This window comes from Ornithorhynchus anatinus, chromosome 4 (genome assembly GCF_004115215.2).
Source record: "Ornithorhynchus anatinus isolate Pmale09 chromosome 4, mOrnAna1.pri.v4, whole genome shotgun sequence".
Classification (NCBI taxonomy): Eukaryota; Metazoa; Chordata; class Mammalia; order Monotremata; family Ornithorhynchidae; genus Ornithorhynchus; species Ornithorhynchus anatinus.
Window position 1 is genome coordinate 13,408,873 of NC_041731.1, and position 9,778 is coordinate 13,418,650.

At 42.3% G+C, this 9,778-nt stretch overlaps 1 long non-coding RNA gene across 1 annotated transcript; it reads right to left on the reverse strand.

Annotated features, from left to right (window-relative positions):
• Nucleotides 1–443: 443 nt before the first annotated feature.
• Nucleotides 444–9,435, reverse strand: LOC114811174. The gene is made up of 2 exons (XR_003758853.1): nt 9,146–9,435; nt 444–538 (listed from the first exon to the last, which is right to left on the reverse strand). It is a non-coding gene; the product is annotated as an uncharacterized LOC114811174 (long non-coding RNA).
• Between the last annotated feature and the right edge of the window lie 343 nt (nt 9,436–9,778).

Sequence of the window (9,778 nt, forward strand, 5' to 3'; positions counted from 1 at the left end):
TTTATGGTTTTTGTTAAGCACTTACTATGTACCAGGCACTGCTCCAAGCATTAGGGTAGATACAAGTTTATCAGGTTGGACATGGTCCCTGTCCCAAATGGGATTCAGTCTTAATCCTCATTTTACAGATGAGGAAATTGAGGTCCCAAGAAATTAAGTGACTTGCCCAGGGTTACACAGCAGACAAGAGGCCAAGCCAGGATTAGAAACCAGATCCTTCTCTCAGGCCCGTGCTCTATCCAGTAGGCCATGCTGCTGCTTCTTCCATCCCCTTCCCAGCCCCCTCCTTCCCTCCCTCCAGCACAAATCTTCCCAGGGAGAAGAGAGGAAGGAATAAGAGTGATTGCCCCCTTTGTACAGACTAGAGACCTGGGGGAACATCCTGGAATCTTAGATTAAGAATCCCCTGTCTCTGGTTTTTATTTGACAAAACCTGGGTTGAGTTACCAGTCACAAAGAATGTGTGCTGCTCAGTTTGGTAAATAACCAGAGCTCCACTTGGGTCCACTTTTCTTCAAACTTCCTGCTTCTTCTTTCCCTAACAGGGAAATAAGAGAGTAACCAGAATGCAGGAGTTTGAGTACATAAGGATGAGTCTGATGCGACTGACATTTCAGTAAAGTGGAAAAATAATAATATTAGTAGTAGTAATAATATTTAAGTGAGTACCATGAACCAAGCATGATACTAATGCTGGGGTAGATACAAGGTCTCACAAGAGGCTGTCAATCTAATCAATCAATGGTATTTATTATACACTTATTGAATGCACAACACTTCACTAAGCACTTGGTAATCATACAATACAGCAGAGTTGGTAAACACTTCCTGCCCACATTGAGCTTACAGTCTAGAAAGTGAGACAGTCTAAAGGAGGAGTGCTTTTGTTAAGCACCTACTATGTACCAGGCACTGCTCCAAGCATTAGGGTAGATACAAGTTTATCAGCTGGACATGGTCCCTCAGTACATCTTGTTGAAGGAACAGGAGATTGACAGTCTGGAGACCTGAGTTCTATTCACGGCTCCACCACTTGCCTGCTGTTCCACCTTAGGCAAATCACTTAACTTCTGTGACTCAGTTTCCTCATCTGTTAAGAAAAAAAGGGGGGGGGAGATAAAATACCCATTCTCTTCACACCCCCTCGACCCTAGCCTTGGAATGTGTTCAATCAGATTATTTTTTTCTATATATCCCAGTGCTCAGCTCAGTGTTTCACACAAAAATAAATATTGTCATTATTTTTATTCTATCATCAAGTGATTGTCTTTTTTCAAAACCTACATCTGAGAGTTTTTCATCAGGCTCAGTTCAGTCCGTGTTTCCCCACCCCTCAAGTAATAATAATAATAATTATGGTATTTGTTAAGTGCTACTTGCCAGTCACTGTACTAAGCACTGGGGTGAAGACAAGCAAATTGGGTTTGGACACAGTCCCTGTCCCAGATGGGGTGCTCAGCCTCAATCCCCATTTTACAGATGAGGTAACTGAGGCCCAGAGAAGTAAAGTGACTTGCTCGAGGTCACACAGCAGACAAATGGCAGAGCTGAGATTAGAACCCATGACCTTCTGACTCCCAGGCCCGTGCTCCATCCACTACACCATGCTGCTTCTCAGTACCTCTAGTGGTTGACCATCTACCTTCACGAACAGAAACTCCTTACCATCTGCTTTAAAGCGCTCAATCAGCTTGCCCGCTAGTAATTCACTTCGCTTCTCTCTAACTACAACCCAGCCCACCCACTTCACACCCCTAATGCCAGCCTACTCACTTTATCTCAGTCTCATCTATCTCACCGCCAACTTCTTGCCCACATCCTGCCTCAGGCCTGGAATACCCTCCCTCTTCATATCTGACAGAAAATTACTTTTCCCAACTTCAAAGTCTTGATAGTACCTTCCTGACCACTGAGATGGAAGGTAATCACTCCTTTATTCCTCCAAGAATCTTGTTACCATCTGGTGTAGACGCCTATGCTTAATGGACCACTGGAGTGTGTAATGGGACGTCATTTGCCCTGTATCTCTTGGTCTGCAAAGATCACAGCCATTGTCTTACTTTTTAGTTGGAGGCCATATTGTGAAAAAAGTGTGGTAAAAACAGGACCGTGTTTCTTATCCTTACTATTGTTGAACAAATATTTTTCCTACACTTAATGCTGAAGTGTCTAAATTCCTTAAGGAAGAGGGCATTTTTGGAGGTAGACAAACTACTTATGATGTCTTTAGTTTCAAGATGGCATTTCTGTTTGGAAAAATCTTAGCAACTCTTGCTGATTACAGAAATGTGGATGTAATGATATCCTGCATTTATGATTATTAATGCACCTTTTTATAGATTCATTTTATGTTAAGCTGACAATTTTATTTGCATTGATGAATATAATTGTAATTAGCTGTCTGGTTTGCCAAATGAGTAGCTGTGATAATTTAGAAAATGCTGCTAATGTTTAGTTTGGGGCTGACATTTCAAGTTTGACTTAAGTAATTTTTATATACCTTACTCTGTGCGTTTGATGACCTAGTTCTACGGTGTAGACACTGGGGTAGATACAAGCTAATCAAGTTGAACAAAGTCCCTGTCCCACAGGGGCTTCCAGTCTTAATCCCCATTTTACAGATGAGGAAACAGAGGCGCAGAGGAGTTAAGTGACAAGTTACACAGTGGACAAGTGGTGCAGCCAGGATTAGAACCCAGGCATTTCTGACTCCCAGGCCTGTGCTCCATCCACTAGGCCCGTGCTCTATCCACTGTGCCACTATGCTTCTGTTCCATGCTTAAGGAAAAGGAAGGAGGCATCCCTTGGAAGATGTACTGAGTAAAGGCAAAATGCTATAAGCCACCTGTCTTTCTTCCAGGCAGTAAGCAAATGAAACAAGGCAGGCCTTAGGGATACAGAAGTCAGATGATGCTTAATGCATCATGCTCAACTGTGATGGTAATGTTGAAGATGATAATGCTGGTCTTTTCCATCAGACCCTCAGCTCTGGTCTTGAGAATCTACACGAAGGAATTCATTAGATTTAGTGACTTGGCAGCTCTTCACATTCTCTCTTGTCCCTGTCAGTCATACTCCTACTGGGCAGAGAACACCACAGATAAGCAGGCCAGCAGGAATGTAGGACTTCGTCAAGGGCATTGGGAGTCTTTGCCACTGCTAGAGAGTCAGTGAGGCCTTTGCCCCTGCTAGAGAAGCAGTGTGGTGGAGTGGAGAGCCCACGACTGGGAATCAGAAGGACCTGGGCTCTAATCCCGGCTTCGTTGCTTGTCTGCTGTGTGACCTTGGGCAAGTCACTTCACTTCTCTGGGCCTTAGCTCAGGGAATAATATTTCAATTTCAGTACTAGAAAATACTTTTTGAAGGTCCTTGTTTGCACGTCCCTTCAATAATGAGATAGTGCCACAAGGATGCTGCGTGGACACCTAGATGGATTTATCGAAGGCACATCTCCTTCAAGAAGCCTTCCCTGACTCTCCTCTTCTCCCATTCCCTTCTGCACCACTCTTACTTGCTCGTTCATTCATCCTCCCTCCCAACCCCATAATATTTATATATATACACACCTATTATTTATTAATCTATTTATTTATATTAATGCCTATCTCCCCTTCTATACTGTGTGCTCGTCATGGGCAGGAATGTATGTTTGTTGTTAGACTGTACTCTCCCAAGAGCTCAGTACAGTGCTTTGCATACAGTAAGCACTCAGTAAATACAACTGAATGACAATGAGTTTATTAGATGTCTTTTTGAGGATATTTAGGTAAGGTAATGCATGCCAAGCATTCTTTTTATCAATATCACCATATTCTATAAAAGGACATTTAACAACTTAGCTAATAACCTCTGTACAGAGAATTTTGAGGAAATTTACATGTCACTGGAAGCACCACATAACATCTATCTGTTTTCTGTTTTCCTCACCAGTCAATAGTAACTGCTGATCACCTGCCATTTCCAAACACCATACCAAGCTTTTGGGAGAACTCACTGGATTTAGTAAACATGATCTCTGCTCTCGAGGAGCTTACAACCTGGCAGGGGAGACAGATCCTGAAATAATTTACAAGAAAGAAGTGGCTATGCATATGAATTAGTGATTAAACAGTAAGATACGTAAATCAATATGCATGATTGTATAAGTATAATATATGTGAGAAATGGTGTGATCTAATTGAAAGAGCACTGGCCTGGGAGTCAAAGGACCTGGGTTCTAGTATCAGCTCTGCCACATGACTTTGGGCAAGTCACTTAAATTCTCTGTGCTTCAGTTCCCTCATCTGCAAAATGGGGACTCAATACCTGCTTTCCCTTCTTAGATTGTGAGCTCTGGCTGTCCTGACTCTACCCTAGTGCTTTGTAGAGTGCTTGGAATGTAGTAAACTCTTAATACCATTATTAATGAAGTACAGATGGTTGTGAATATAGAAGGGGTACTTGAGAGGATGGCAAGGGGGAAGAGAAGAGGGTGGCAGAAAAATTTATCAGGAAAGTCTTTCTGGTGGAAATATTTCAGAAGAGTTTTGAAGATGAGGAGCACTGTGGTCCATCAAATTTGAAGGGGAAGGGAGTGAGCAAGAGGTAAGCAGTGGAAGAGGTGAAAACAAGAGAGTGAGTACACTAGCTTGATAAAAATAAAGAGGGCAAGCTGGAGGGTTGTGGGAGAAGAGAGCGGATAAGTAGGAGGGAGAGATTAAGTGTCCTAAAGCCAAGGATCAGGAATATCTGTTAGTTACACTGATTGTTTTAGATGAGGGGAGAGGTGTATGGAATGCCATTTTATAGAAAAGATCTAGGGATCAGAGTGAAATACTAAATGAGCAAGGGGGCTGATGCAGTTGTCAAGTACATGAAGAGGGTCGTCAGGGCCAGTGGAGTAGCCATTTTGATGGAGAGGAAGGAGCAGATTCTGGAAATGTTAAAGAGGAAAAACTGGCAAAGTTTAGCAACAGACTGGATTGAGAGGCTGAAAGAAAGGGATAATGTCACCCATAAGACAATAGCAACAAAAAAAGATGCACCCTCAACTCTTTAAGAGGCAAAAAGCAAACTTTGAAATTGTTACACTAGGGAGACTAGAGAAACCCGATTCATTAGCTAATTGGAAGTGAAACAGAATGACACCCAAACTATCCCCTGCATTATATTCAAAGCCAACCCAAATAGACAATCTTATATCGGAAGACAACTTCTGGGCTGAGCCACTTGCAGGTATTTGATATAGAGATGGCCAGCCCTATTATAAAAGTCATCATTTCCCTTTCTTCTGTGCCATCTACAATGAGAACCCTCTTCAAAAGAATGATTGGGTACATTTCACATTTACAGGTGCAATTACACCATTGAGAGGTAAAGTAGGTTGCTTCAAACTACCCTATACTGAACCTGGGCACTGTGATCAAACTAGAATACTAGTATATCCTTAAGAGGCAACTTTCACAGCATTTTCAGGAGGGGGGAGGGAGAAATAACACTTTAAAGCAAATGCCACCTATTTAAAGAACTCCTGAAGTTACCTCCTCCAGTGTTCACCAAATATGCTTTTCCCCTTGGAAAATGAGGCTTAAAAAGAAAAACATTTCTTTATTCGGAGTAGAATCTTCAATCCAGACTCTCAATTCAAAGTCTCATTTGCCAAATTAAGTTATCGGATTTGGCTCTGAAAATTTTAATGTGAATGCAACATAAAGTGCTTCCCATTTACTCTTAAATTGTCCTGACTTTGAAAATATGTAGTTTGCTCCACTTAGGTATAATTTTCATTTTTCTGTGAAGATGGTGCTGACAAATTTAAAGATATTTCATTTGATTTGGGGAAAATTTTATAAAAATCATTTACCTTGTGCCTTCTTTGTAATGGGAAAGACTATTTTCAACATTTACTCAAAAATTTCCCAATTACTACCGCTCAAACTTTCCAGAAAAGTCCTGTCAACTACAGCCAATAAGAAATCTCAGCCCCAAAGCCACATTTCTGAAAAATTACTAGCAGTAGAAAAAAACAAGAGTTACAAAAGAATCTTATTTCAGACTTAAGTATTCAACTAAAATAATTTCCCATTGAACATTACACCGAAAAAGGATTCGGAAGCACAAATTTTTAAGTTCCACTGTAGGGTTTTCATTGACCACTAGTCCTAAAAGCCACCTATATAAAATAGAGGAGCAGAGGAAGCAAAGGGGAGGATGAAATGAGGAGGAAATGCTATGTAACTGCCTGCTCACACCACAGTTTTTTTTAAATAATGCTGACCTTTATTCAGATTGGCCACCATCAACAGTTTTCCCAACACTCATTATTTACAGAGCAGAAGGAAATTCTTCAATTATTAAGGTGACTGAAGTACAGTAGTTGTATTTAACCAAGAGGATGGGTGTTAAGATCAAGGCTATGCCACTATCCGGGAGATGAACCCTGTTGTAAAGGTATTTTTTATGTCAATAGCATTTGAACACCTACTAAATGCAGGGCACTGTGCAAGCAAGCACTTGGGAGAGTACAATACTATAGAATTGGTTAACAAGATACCTGCCCACAAGGACCTTACAATTTAATGGAGAGGACAGGCATTAAAATAAATTAGGGGAAACAGCAGGATATAAGGATATGCCCTTAAGCGGTTCAGCTGTGGAGAAAAATCCAAGAACTTAAGGGGTACTGGGCCAAGTGTATAGACACAGAAGAGAGGGCAAATAGTTGGGGAAATGAGGAGTTAGTCAAGGAAAGCCTCTTTGAGGAGGTGTGACTTTTAAAAAGCTTTAAAGATAAGGTCAGTAGTGGTCTGTCAGATGTAAAGGGGGAGGGAGGGAGTTCCAGGCCAGAGGGAGGACATGAGCAATAAGGGGATGTCACCAAGACAGACAAGATGAAGGAAGAGTAAGCAGGTTGGCATGGGGGGAAGCCAAGAGTGTGGGAGTTGGGTTGTAATGGGAGATAAGCAAGATTAGGGAGCTAATTAAGTCTTTTAAAGACAACCATGTTGGATGTTTTTGGAGGCAGGAGATGAGGTCTCAACTTTTTTTTTTTTTTTTTTTTAGAAAAGTGATTCAGGCAGGACAGTGAAGTATGAACTGGAGTGGAGAGAGACAGAAGTTAGGGAGATTTGGAAATCATCTTCATAGGGATGAACTGGAAGCCGTGGGCACAACTGAGTTTTCCTCAGGAGCGGGTGTAAGTGGAGAAGAGAAAGGGACCCAAAAACTAAGACATACAAGAGACACCCACAGTGTGGGGGTGGGACGCAGAGGAGGAGCCTGAGAAAGAGGCAGAGCGGACAGAGAGACCAGAGGAGAACTAGGAAAGGACAGTGTTAGTGAAGGACATAGGATCAGAGGCAAAGGTGATTTAAGAATCAGAAGGAAAAAATGGTAATAAAATGGTGTGGTGACGGGGAGACTTTGAGAAGTTCACTCTCAATGGTTTCAATTTTACCAAAGAAGTAGTGTGGGGGGTGGGTGTTAATCGGGGTTGGGGGGGGGGGGAGGTGGTGAAAGCCCTGGGGGCTCCATGAGGGAGTTTTATGGGGGAATGGAGGGGCAGAGCTCAAGATCAAACCAACTCAAACAAACTCCAAACCCAGCTGTCCTTCTGGTTTAGGAGAAACACTGCCTTAATCAGTGCTCCAGGTTCTCTCATCACTGCTCCTGCAGTGCTTTGAAGCAAGAGATTTCCTAGCTCACCTCTGCTCTAAGAAAGAAAGTGCTGAACTTTTTCTCACAGCTAAGGAAGCGGTTTGGCCCCATATATACTACTATGGCATCAATAAAGAGGGAATCTGTCACATACGGTAAGAACGCTATAATAAACTCCAGGACATGCCTTCCACCACAGAAGTGGAAGCCCTTAGAAAATAATAATGTTGGTATTTGGTATTTGTTAAGCACTTACAATGTGCAGAGCACTGTTCTAAGCACTGGGGTAGATACAGGGTAATCAGGTTGTCCTACATGAGGCTCACAGTTTTAATCCCCATTTACAGATGAGGTAACTGAGGCACAGAGAAGTTAAGTGACTTGCCCAGTCACACAGCTGCCAAGTGGCAGAGGCGGGATTTGAACCCATGACCTCTGACTCCCAAGCCCGTGCTCTTTCCTGAGCCACACTGCAGCCTGGCCTAGTGGATAGAGCACGTACCTGCAAGTCAGAAGGACTGGGTTCTAATCCAGGCTCTTCCATTTGTATGGTATGCTGTGTGACCTTAGGCAAGCCCCTTAGCTTCTCTGTTCCTAGGTGACCCCACCTGTAAAATAGCAATTAAGAATGTGATCCCCATGTGGGTCACAGAACCAGGGAAGGCCTCTTCGAGGCCTTATTCTGTTTCATTAGCCAAACATAATATCACTTTAGAGGAAAAAAAATAAGGGATGTCCTCTAGATCCAAGAGTGGGAGAGGGAACAGGTATTGAATCCCCATAAGGAACCTGAGGCACAGACAAGTGACTTGCCCACGAACACACAATTAGCAAATGGCAAGCAGAATTAAAATCCAGGACCTCTGACTCCTGGGCCTCGTTCCACTGGGCCAGGCTGCTTCTAGGTAGTTGCTGCATGATGCTCCTGCTCCCCTTCTAGACTAAAAGTGCATTTTGGGCAGAGTACATGTCTGCCAACTGTTATATTGTACTCTCTCAGGCGCTTAGCACAGTGCTCTGCCCACAATAAACACTCAATAAATACAATTGGTTGGCTGTTTAACTTCTATCTTCAAACTGCACAGAGCCAGAGAACAAGGCAGTAGTTTTCATGGACTTAGTACAATGTGTCGTACTGTAATAAGCAGGCTCTGTGAGATTTGGACTCACACATCAACGTATTTTGAGTGGGAAGAAATGACCCCACTCCACTCAAAACATTCAGAAGGAATAAGGGAGTTAAGGATTCTTGCCAGGATTTAAATTGGAACCCGGTGTAAGCCTTTTGGAAAACTACACAGCTATCAGTGAACATCTTGAGATAATTCTCAGGCATACTAATTGCAAGCAAGAATAATTTATTCTGAACATATTTACTTTCAGGGGGATTGGAATTCAAAAAGGAAAAAAACCCTAAAATTCAACCCACAAACCAGAAAGAAAAAAGCCACAAACCCTCCTTTCTCTGGCCTATCCCTTAACATCAGTAAAGAATTAACCAGTAGCTTACCATGTGGAAACAAAGGCCCGTTCCTAGGGTCAGCAGAGCAGCAGAGGTAAAACCCACTAGAGAACAGGAAACAAAAGAAAATTCCAAGTCTCCTGAAGCTCCTTTTAAAAGTTTAGCTCCACCCCCTAGAGGGTACTATAAACTCCACCCCCCAGCAGAAGTAGTAGAATTAGAATTTGAGGCAAACTCCTCACAGCCTAATGATCTGCTGGAAAATGTAGAAAATCAGTCCCTTCATCTAATGGAAAATGAAGTTTTCACGTTCCTCATCTGTCATTTCCCTGCCAGGCTCCAACAAGAGATGGGATATTTGGGGGAGCATAACACAACCTAACAGGCAGTCATTACTACCAGAATCCCTAGCTTAATGAGGCCAAATTATATCACCTGGCCCAGAGTACGACCCAAAAAAAGTATAACTGTGGCAGGTGGTGAAGGACAATCTAAGAATCAAGTAATCAATGGTATTTATTGAGTGCTTACTATGAGCAGAGCACTGTATTAAGTGCTTGGGAGAGTTAAATACAACGGAATTAGTGGTCTATAAATATGCCTGTAATAGATCCCCATGAAGAAAACCCAGACAGAAACTAGATTCCCCCACAAAAAGTAAGAACAGAATTAATTTCAGCA